This window comes from Macrobrachium rosenbergii, chromosome 37 (assembly GCF_040412425.1).
Source record: "Macrobrachium rosenbergii isolate ZJJX-2024 chromosome 37, ASM4041242v1, whole genome shotgun sequence".
In the NCBI taxonomy this organism is placed as follows: domain Eukaryota; kingdom Metazoa; phylum Arthropoda; class Malacostraca; order Decapoda; family Palaemonidae; genus Macrobrachium; species Macrobrachium rosenbergii.
The window spans coordinates 55,532-67,705 of record NC_089777.1 but is presented as its reverse complement, the minus strand read 5'-3'; the positions used below and the strand labels follow the sequence as shown (position 1 = coordinate 67,705).

At 30.5% G+C, this 12,174-nt stretch overlaps 1 pseudogene; it reads right to left on the bottom strand.

The window, feature by feature from the left end:
* Positions 1 to 1,321: 1,321 nt before the first annotated feature.
* LOC136825234 (piggyBac transposable element-derived protein 4-like) lies at positions 1,322 to 3,059 on the bottom strand (annotated as a pseudogene).
* Between the last annotated feature and the right edge of the window lie 9,115 nt (positions 3,060 to 12,174).

Below are 12,174 nucleotides of genomic sequence, written 5' to 3'. Positions count from 1 at the left end.
GGAGTGGAGATTCGCGTGTGGAGTGACTGAATCTTCGGTGGAACACTTATTGGTTACACTTTGTAACTGTCTTTATATGGGAAACAACTTTCACTTAATTTGATATGTTCGATCTTGTCTTATTACAAACTTCGCCGGACCAGCAACTTGAAGATGGTGTGTAGATTTTAAAGATAGCACGCACTAATTGTTTTTTTTTCTTGTTATCGGCTGTGGAATTCGGAAAATCCCCTAAGCTGACACCAAAAATTCTGTAATAAAACAACACATTATAGCTAATCCAATATAAATATTTATATTAAAATTCAATTGAGAATCATAAAAATGGTTTACTATAGAGAGTAAAATTAAAGTAGACAATAGCGAAGACAGAATTCCTCCAAGAAATAAGTAATATCCTCTAGGAGCAAATAATGCAGATAATGAAAAACAAATAAAAATAATACTCGTACCAAGAAAGGCTTGTGTGATTAATGCTGGATTTACAGCTAGTCTTATGTCAAGAATATGCCCTAAATTAACTCCAGTAAAAAAACTGAAAACATTAAACAATACAAAACGTTTAACCCTGGACAGGTAGCCTCGGAAACCTGTCACACGACAGGTAGGGTAGTGTACTTTTAGACACACGAACTTTGGCCGTCGACTACTCGGGTCGTATGGGACCAATTTTTTTTTTTTTTTTTTTAAACTACTGAGCAAGTATTCTTCTTTCTACTGGTGTAGGAGAAAAAAACTCTAGTAATAAAAACAATACCCTATTTATTCAAAATCTGACAATAAGTATCAAAATTAAATTACATACATTTATACTACAAAAGAGTATCCTGAGGTTCAGAATTCTTGAGAAATACGAGGCAGGCTTGAAATACGAAGGGTTGAGCACCATTTTGAGACTAATCAGGCTGTGATAGCTCAAAAACTGCAAAATCTGGAAAGAGGAGAAATATATGTACATTTTTTTTTTTAATCAAGAGAAAACTTTGCATAAAAAATATTTTTTTCTACCACTAAATCTTTATGGATTTGGATGAAATTTTTTATAAGTATTCTGCAAGCATCTAAAATCATGGGAAAAATAAAATAAAATAATTTGAAAGCTATAAATGGGTCAAAACAGGTACATTTGGATGGCACCACACTGCCATCCAGTGCCAAAATATTTTTCATGTAAAAATGAGTATGACATGGCTTAAAAGGTTTTATTTTTATGTTAAATGTTTTTTTAAATGTAATATATAATAAAAAATAAACAATAGAAAATAATAATAATAATTTGGGAACACTTACCAGGAATTGGAGCACTTTTCACAGGTGTACGTCAGGTGGTGGGCACAGGTTGTCTTCCTGCAGTTGCTACACAAAATTTTGATCTCGCATTAGAGGAGGAAGGGCAAAGATGGCATCTCTGCCGCTTTTCAGAGCGTCCCTGGCCTTCATTTGCGGCAACGGTGATGTCTTCCACCTCAAACACAGAACAAATCAGGGATGAGACATCCCTTGGAAGATATCTCTTCTGCTGCAGGCGGTTGAATGCCCAGGGACGACAAAGTTCAAGTGCCAAATCCATAGCAAATTTTCTTCGGGAAACTTTGGCATTTTCTGGTCGGTGCTGATATATTATGAAGGCGTTATTGACCACGATGTTGAGTAGGCCAAAGAAGACACACAAGGGCCACCTACGGGTCTTCCTGCTGCAGGTCATGGCAGCACACAGCTGGTCGAAAGTGTCGACCCCTCCCTTGGTTGCATTATAGTACATGTGGATGTGCGTCTTCTGACGTTCCACAAGTGTGGGTTGATGGTGGACTGTGGATAAAATCTGCATCCTCTTGGTTGACTTCACGTTGGCACATCAGGGTTGCTTTATCTTCATAGTTGTAGACAGCAACCGACTGTCCCAACTCCATTGGAAATGTTAGCAATTCCAGAGGCATGTAGGGTTTAGGACGAATAGTGCCTACCAAGTGCATCCCATATTTCTGCAGGCTCTTTGCTAAGGGCAGGGATGTAAACCAGTTGTCGGTGGTAACAACACGCCCCGACGTCCTGAAGGGCTTGACCAACTCTGTAGTAAAAAACTCCCCCAGCGATATGACCCTGTCAGCACCAGTGGTCTTGCCACAGTAGGGGATTGAATTGCACATATAATGTGTTTCTGCATCGCAAGCCATGACCAATTTGATACCATACCTAAAGAGGAAAGAAGAAAACTAACATTAGTTATAAATCAAAACTTGAAAGATTTGTTATAATGAAATAACAGAAATGTTGAAAAATTGTAAAACAAAAAGTATTACTGATAATGATAATTAATGATACAAAATATTTACAAATATTCACAGAAGAAAACATTTACTTACTTTGCTGGTTTGTTTGGAATAAACATGCGGAAGCTGCAACGTCCCCTGAAGGCTAGCTAGCAGTTGTTCATCTACAGTAAGATGAGGCCCTGGAGAGTAGTTGCCTATGCAGTGCCGGATGACAGTATTCCAAACTTCCTGATATGGGCGAACTTGTCCGTCTTCAGACGGTCTGTCCTTGTGCCAGCATTATCAAACCGTAAGGACCTCATGAGGAATGCAAAGCGCCGCTCGCTCATGGCACTCCTGTAGAAAGGGCATCCTAATGCTGGGGAGAACATCTCTTCTGTAGTGAGGTGGTTGTCCTTGCGTGCCCCTGCCATGATAAGCACACCAAGTAGTGCCTTCAGTTCCATGAGTTGGAGGTCTTTGAAGGTGGGGTTGTTTTGGCGTTTCACTTTATCACGCAAGGACGTGATTTTGTCACCTGTATGCATACACACTTCTGCCAGCAAGGGGTCGTTCATGAACAACGAAAACACCTCCAAGGGTGTCTTAGCAGTTAGTGTGTTTGTAGTAGGAGCACCCTCCTCAATGTTGTCACTCCTTGAAATAGATGGCATGGCAGGGTTTGGCTCTGAGTGCCACACTGTTTTGTCCCTTCCTCTGTATATGTCTTGTGGTAACTTCTTGAGGGCTTCACCAGCTGCAGGATGTAGTGGTCCTCTCCTCCTCTTCCTGCTTCGTAACTCAGAGGGGCTGGGGAAGGGCAAAAGCTGTTGCAGCCCTCGACGTAGAAGGCTCGTCCTCCTGGGGTGCGAGGCATTCCAACTCGTCTTCCAAGTCTTCATGAGTGACTTCTTCTGCTTCCTCATCCTCCCACGTGTGGGCGTCGTGCAGGTCATCAAACACCCTGTCTGCTTCGATAACAATCTCAGAGGGGTCCTCCACATCACTGGTGTCATCCTCAGAAAAAAGCAGCTTATTGTAGTCCTCCTCCTTCACGAAATTTCTTCTCGACATGGCGAAACCTGCAAACATGAAAAAATGGAAAATTAGAAAAGTACCAAAAAAACCATCTTGGCCATGAGCAATCTCCAAAATGGCAGTTGGTCTATGTAGAGCAACCATCCGTTAAGATTTCCACCGAAAATTATCACTATAGTCCAAATAACAATGATGCAGCAATAAATTTTACAAAAGTATTGAAAATCACTTTTACTTACGTACAAGGTAAGGTAGTGCTGAAATATACACAAAAGAAACTTTCGGCGCCGAAAATACTGTGTTCTTGGCGGACTTCAAGTGCGGCACGTCTACTCTCCATGTCAGCTCGACAAAGACTAGCTATTCCAGAAAAATGAGTCCACCTACTTGAAGGGGACAGTGCGCTGAGAAAATGGGTTTTGCGCAACCTGCGTGTGTCTAAAATGGCACAAGGCTACCTGTCCAGGGTTAAATTGATTTCTTGTATTATACGGAACCATCAATAACCAAATAAAAAAAATACCATGAATAATACCAGTTAATAAGTTAGCTTTAATAATGTTAGACAAATGAATATATCTTCCCAGTGTAGCTGTCAAGTTAGCTAATGTAAATGTTGCATATACTTTTTTTAAATGTTTTCTAATTAAATCATATCTTGATATATATAAAAACATTTATATACATTTTTAAAATACACTTCAACTGAATACTTTAAATTTTGTTCAAGTATATATATATATATATATATATATATATATATATATATATATATATATATATATATATATATATATATGTATAGAGATAGAAATAACCAATTCACATTCATATGCTTGAATTGGATATATATGTATATGTATATATATATATATATATATATATATATATATATATATATATATATATATATATATATATATATATATATATATATATATATATATATATATATATATATATATATATTATTAAAACGGATATATAAACAACTCATATATAATTCATTATTAAGGAATGATAATATTACACATTCTACTATTACCACTACCACCCCATTTTTGGATGAAAAAAAAAAAAAAAATTATAATTCCCTATGTACTATTTTTTCAAATAATAAAAACTATATACTGGATGAACAAGTAATGTAATGTATTTTTAAAAAAATGAAATGTTTTTCTTAAAAGTTGTTTATTTTTTTTTTTTTATATATATAAATAATATATATATATATATATATATATATATATATATATATATATATATATATATATATATATATATATATATAAATATTTATATATAAAATAATGATTTTTATTATAAACTATTTTCAGTGTTTTATATATATATATATATATATATATATATATATATATATGTTAATAATAAAATAATTTAAGTATTTCAAATAAATCTAAAAAAGTTATATATATTTTTTTATGTTATTCTTTATATTTTAAAAATTTTATATATATATATATAAATAAATAAAAAGTATAAAAATCAAATAATAAGTGTATAAAAAAATTAGTAGATTTAATAAAATATACAACAAGACTATATAATGGTGGTGATGATAAAATGTGTTAAAGTATTATATAAAAATGAAATGCAAAGCATTTTATATCGGCGTTGGAATAATTGCAACTGTATTAATAATAGTTTTCCCATTTTTATCATTGATTTTATTAATGAACATAATAATAATAATAATGACAACAACAACAGTAGTAATGCTAATTCATCATCAGTAGGTTTTATAGCTATTCCACCGGGAGACATTATATTTAACTCCAAAGATCCTTCGTCTTATAAGGAATACGTTGCATTACTCAACGAAACTATAAAAAAATACGAAGAGAAAGCAAACAATAGGGTTCATTGTGGGCATTATTATCCTAAATCTGAGCAAGTATGTGAATTTGAAGACATGTGGCTCAATCAATGTAGAAAAGCCGATTTATGGAATTATAAAAACAGACAACCACGCGTCATTTTTACTTTTAATCACGATTCAAATTTTATGCCATTAAAAGGAAAAGAAGAAAAGGGAATTAAATACCCAGAATTTATACCTAAAGAAATAATTAGTGAAATTAGTGAAGATGTTGAGAACTTTATTGATAGTATAGCGTTAGCGGTGATGTATTGTACTAATACTGATAGTTTTAGTTATAACCCATATTCATTATTCCCCGAGCCCTATTTTATAAATAAAAACGTTACTGGGTATATACCTCCTCTTGTCGCAGTTAGTTTTGATATGCGGGATAAGGATGTACTTGAAATACATTGCATACTCTGGAACAAACCAGAGCCTGATAATATCATCGCTTCACATTTTTTTAAGATTAGCATTATCAATTAAAAAGTAAAAAAAAATGAAAATATATAGGAATATAAGATTGATGATTGTTATTAAGAAATAATAATAAATTATTTCTATATATATTTTTATTAATTTTTTATAATAATAAAAATAATAAATAAAAAGTTAATTTTTATTTTCATCTGGTGGTGGTGGTGGTGTATATGATCGTTCACCATATCCAAATCCAATTATGTATTGATCAGCTAAAATATTAAAATAATATTTTAATAATAAAAAACAATTTTTAATAGCTTTCCTTTCTTCATTCTCACTATCATCATTTATAGTTGCTTCTATTAAAGAATTTAATAAAGATATCAATTCATTCAATGTATTAAGTTCAAAAAAGTTATTTAAGTGTATTTCATTATTTAAAATTTTGTTTCTCATTTCAGTATATAATGTTTGTAAACAACCAAACTTTTTATTATTTGTAAAATTCAAATATGGAAAAGTTAAATCAATTTGGGGATAAACTGATAATGCTTGTTTTAACCATAAATAACATTTATCCGCTTCATAATATGTTGGAATTTCATCATCAATACTGTTCACATAATTCATGTTTTCATAAATAGTAGCAACTAAAATGTCATTAAACTGTTTAAATGACGATGGTGGTGTCTCCATGTTTTATATAAAATAAAATAAAAATATGAACATTAATTATATATATGAATTTATAAATAATTTTTATTATTTTTATTACAAAAAACCTTTTTTTCTCTTTCTCATTGTATCACATAGGCTAACTAAATTTAGATTTTTGGAAGTTTGGAAAAGATAGAGACATAGTAAGGTAAGTGTTGGATGTCCCTCAACAATCAGTTAGTTAGTTGATTTTTGGGGGTTTGTAGAAGGTAGAGATGTAAGTAACAAGTGATTGGTCTACAATCAGAATAATCATTCTTTTACTACAAAAAAAAAAAAACTGATTAAACCTCGATATTTTTTCAATTATTATTTTCAAGTTGATTATATTGATTGATTAACCTAGCCTCCCAAACAATTAAATAAATGAGATTTTTAGGGTTTGGGGAAGATACAATAAAACCTGAACAATTAAACAAAAAACTGATTAAACCTCGATATTTTTTCAATTATTATTTTCAATTGGGTTGGGCTATACTATATTGATTGATTAACCTAGCCTCCCAAACATCAGTTAGTTGGTTGGGTTAACTAAATTTAGATTTTTAGGGGTTTGGGGAAGATAGAGATATAAGTAACAAGATAAGTGTGAACAATCAGAACAATCATTCTTTTATTACTACAAAAAAAAAAAAAAACTGATTAAACCTCGATATTTTTTCAATTATTATTTTCAACGGAGAAGACAGTAAGTGTTGGGTTATTAGTAATTACGAGACAGGGTTCAGAAGAACGAAAATTTAGACCCAGTGTTCTTCTTCCTTTTGGTTTAAATGAATCAACATATTCATTTTTACAATATCATACGCAGACATAGTCCCTCACGTGACAACTAGTGGAAAAGAAGATGGAAATGATCTGAGAGTAATGCTTATTCAATTAATATCAACACAAATAAATCATCAAGTAATACTATTAAAAAGGTTGATATATTTTTTTAAATAATAAAGTTGAAAAGATTAATAAACCAGTTAAGAAATTTAAAAAATTGTCTAATTAGTAAAACAAAACTTACATTATTAAACTGAAAATACTTGAATATATTTTTTCATTTAATAATTCAAAGTTTTGTTTATTCTTGGTGGATTAATATACTTTTAAAAAATAACTGGAACATTATATTTATTTAATTTAAAAGGTTTTGTTTATTCTTGTTGGATTAATATTTTAATATAATATATATATATCATACATTTTATTTAATTTTCATTGTACTTTTTATTCAAACAAATATTTATTTAAAAATTTAAGGTTTTGTTTATTAAACACAACACATAAGTATTTTTATTCAATATATGGATTAAATAAAAATAATATACTCAATAGAATTTATTCATTTAATTTAAGGTTTTGTTTATTAACCTGATATATATATATATATATATATATATATATAATATATAAAATATTTTCTTTGTATATTTTATATTGTATTCATTCAAAAAACTTTTTTTATCATTCTTAATTGATCGTTTGGGAACTAGGCCATACTATATTGGCCTAGTTCTGTCTGGATATATATATGACCCAATCCAACACCTATTACCCAACTAACTAATTTATTGTTCGGGATGCTAGGCTAATCAATATAGTATCCAACACTTATTGTCTTCGTTGAAAACAATAACTGAAAAAAAATATCGAGGTTTACGGGAGGTTAGACCAATCACTACAATGACCTAATCCAATATTTGTTACTTACATCTCTATCTTTTTTCAAACCCCTAAAGATCTAAATTTAGTTAACCCAATACAATATGGTATAGCACACTTACTATCTTCCCCAAACTCCCAAAAATCTAAACTTAGTTAACCCAACTAACTAACTGAGCTAGGTTAATTATTAATCAATATAGTATAGCCTAACCCAACACTTACTGTCTTCTCCGTTGAAAATAATAATTGAAAAAATATCGAGGTTTAATCTTTTTTTTTTTGTAGTAATAAAAGAATGATTGTTCTGATTGTTCACACTTATCTTGTTACTTCCATCTCTATCTTCCCCAACCCATTGAAAATAATAATTGAAAAAATATCGAGGTTTAATCAGGTTTTTTTTGTAGTAAAAGAATGATTGTAATACTTATACATTGAAAATTATATTGTTTATTATTGTAGGCGAATTTTTATCAAAATCATTAGGATTAAGATCACTTTCACATTTTTGAATCATTATTTCTCCGTGATTTTGTTCAAATGTTGTTGTTCTTCTTTAACAATGGGCTGGGAGTATATATAAGTTTATAATGGTTATTATCAATTTCTAATTTTTCACTTAAGATCATATCAATCAAGTATATTGAAGCCAATGCATATCACCATTAACATTTTTCAATGTAAATGGTTTCTTTTGATAAATGCATACATATATACTGTAAAAAATAATTGCTGTGAATACGCCTTTTTTCCTCCGATTATACGATTTCTTAGCAGCATACAACATTTTCACTGAATGTATCATTATCATTAGCCTAGCCTCTCGAACAATAAATTAGTTAGTTAGGCTAGTTGGATGTCCTCGAACAATCAGTTAATTAGTTGGGCTAACTAAATTTAGATTTTTAGGTTTGGATAAGATAGAGATGTTAAATATTTTAGCCTATAGAATTAGGCCATACTATATTGGCCTAGCTCCCCAAACGATCAATTAGTCTTGGGCTAACTTTTAGGGGCTGGTTTTCTGATTAGTGTTTATGGATGTATAGACGAGAATGATAAAAACAGTTTTTTGAATAAATACAATATAAAAAATTAAACTTTGAGTATATTTTTTTATTTTTTTATAATAATATACAAAGAAGAATATATGCATATATATATATATATATATTATATATTTTTATATATATATATATCAGTTTAATAAAAACTTAAATTAAATGAATACATTCCGGATTGAATAAAAAATATACAATGAAAATTAGGTGTGTTGAGTATATTATAATCCATATATATATGTATATATATATATATATATATATATATATATATATATATATATATATATATATATATATATATATATATATATATATATAAAATGAATATACATTTTAGTTTAAAGAAAACCTTAAATTTTTAAATGAATATATTCCAGTTTGAATAAAAAGTACAATGAAAACTAAATGTGTTTATATATATATATATATATATATATATATATATATATATATATATATATATATATATATATATATAAAATCCATTAAGAATAAACAAAACCTTAAATTAAATTAATACATTCCAGTTTCATTCAAATGTATTGAACCCAACAAGAATAAACAGAACCTTAAATTTAAATGAATACATTTCAGTTTGAATTGAATGTGTTGAGTATTAAGTATATTAAATAATCCAACAAGAATAAACAAAACCAATTTTAAATTAATATATTCCAGTTTGAATAAAAAATACAATGAAAACTAAATGTGTTGAGTATATATTATATTATATATATTAATCCATTTATATATATTAAAATCCATCAAGAATAAACAAAACCTTAAATTAAATGAATACATTCCAGTTTGAATTAAATGTGATGAGTATATATATATATATATATATATATATATATATATATATATATATATATATATTATCCATTTTTTATTATATATAAAATCTATACAATGAAAACTAAATGTGTTGAGTATATACTGTATATATTTTAAGTATATATATTAACCCATCAAGAATAAACAAAACCTTAAATTAAATGAATATATTCAAGTATTAATAAAAATATGTAAGTTTTGTTTTACTAATTAGGCATTTTTTTAAATCTCTTAACTCGTTTTTCAATCTTTTCAATTTTATTATTTAATATATCAACCTTTTTTAATAGAATTACTTGATGATTTATTTGTGTTAATATTAATTGCCTAAGTATTACTCTTAGATCATTTCCATCTTCTTTTCCATTGGTTGTCGTCACGTGATGATGTTCATTATTGACATCATCCTCCATTCCATTTCCATCTTCTTTTCCATTGGTTGCCGTCACGTGATGATGTTCATTATTGACATCATCCTCCATTCCATTTCCATCTTCTTTTCCATTGGTTGTCGTCACGTGATGATGTTCATTATTGACATCATCCTCCATTCCATTTCCATCTTCTTTTCCATTGGTTGTCGTCACGGGATGATGTTCATTATTGACATCATCCTTCATTCCATTTCCATCTTCTTTTCATTGGTTGTCGTCACGTGATGATGTTCATTATTGACATCATCCTCCATTCCATTTCCATCTTCTTTTTCATTGGTTGTCGTCACGTGATGATGTTCATTATTGACATCATCCTCCATTCCATTTCCATCTTCTTTTTCATTGGTTGTCGTCACGTGATGATGTTCATTATTGGCATCATCCTCCATTCCATTTCCATCTTCTTTTCCATTGGTTGTCGTCACGGGATGATGTTCATTATTGACATCATCCTTCATTCCATTTCCATCTTCTTTTTCATTGGTTGTCGTCACGTGATGATGTTCATTATTGACATCCTCCTCCATTCCATTTCCATCTTCTTTTTCATTGGTTGTCGTCACGTGATGATGTTCATTATTGACATCATCCTTCATTCCATTTCCATCTTCTTTTCCATTGGTTGTCGTCACGTGATGATGTTCATTATTGACATCATCCTCCATTCCATTTCCATCTTCTTTTTCATTGGTTGTCGTCACGTGATGATGTTCATTATTGCATCATCCTCCATTCCATTTCCATCTTCTTTTCCATTGGTTGTCGTAAGGGATGATGTTCATTATTGACATCATCCTCCATTCCATTTCCATCTTTTTCATTGGTTGTCGTCACGTGATGATGTTCATTATTGACATCATCCTCCATTCCATTTCCATCTTCTTTTCATTGGTTGTCGTCACGTGATGATGTTCATTATTGACATCATCCTCCTCCCTTCCATTGGTTTCGTCACGTGATGATGTTCATTATTGACATCATCCTTCATTCCATTTCCATCTTCTTTTCCATTGGTCGTCGTCACGTGATGATGTTCATTATTGACATACTCCTCCATTCCATTTCCATCTTCTTTTCCATTGGTTGTCGTCACGTGATGATGTTCATTATTGACATCATCCTCCATTCCATTTCCATCTTCTTTTCCATTGGTTGTCGTCACGTGATGATGTTCATTATTGACATCATCCTTCATTCCATTTCCATCTTCTTTTCCATTGGTCGTCGTCACGTGATGATGTTCATTATTGACATCATCCTCCATTCCATTTCCATCTTCTTTTCCATTGGTTGTCGTCACGTGATGATGTTCATTATTGACATCATCCTCCATTCCATTTCCATCTTCTTTTCCATTGGTTGTCGTCACGTGATGATGTTCATTATTGACATCATCCTTCATTCCATTTCCATCTTCTTTTTCATTGGTTGTCGTCACGTGATGATGTTCATTATTGACATCATCCTCCATTCCATTTCCATCTTCTTTTCCATTGGTTGTCGTCACGTGATGATGTTCATTATTGACATCATCCTCCATTCCATTTCCATCTTCTTTTCCATTGTTTGTCGTCATATGATGATGTTCATTATTGACATCATCCTTCATTCCATTTCCATCTTCTTTTCCATTGGTCGTCGTTACGTGATGATGTTCATTATTGACATCATCCTCCATTCCATTTCCATCTTCTTTTCCATTGGTTGTCGTCACGTGATGATGTTCATTATTGACATCATCCTCCATTCCATTTCCATCTTCTTTTCCATTGGTTGTCGTCATGTGATGATGTTCATTATTGACATCATCCTTCATTCCATTTCCATCTTCTTTTCCATTGGTCGTCGTCACATGATGATGTTCA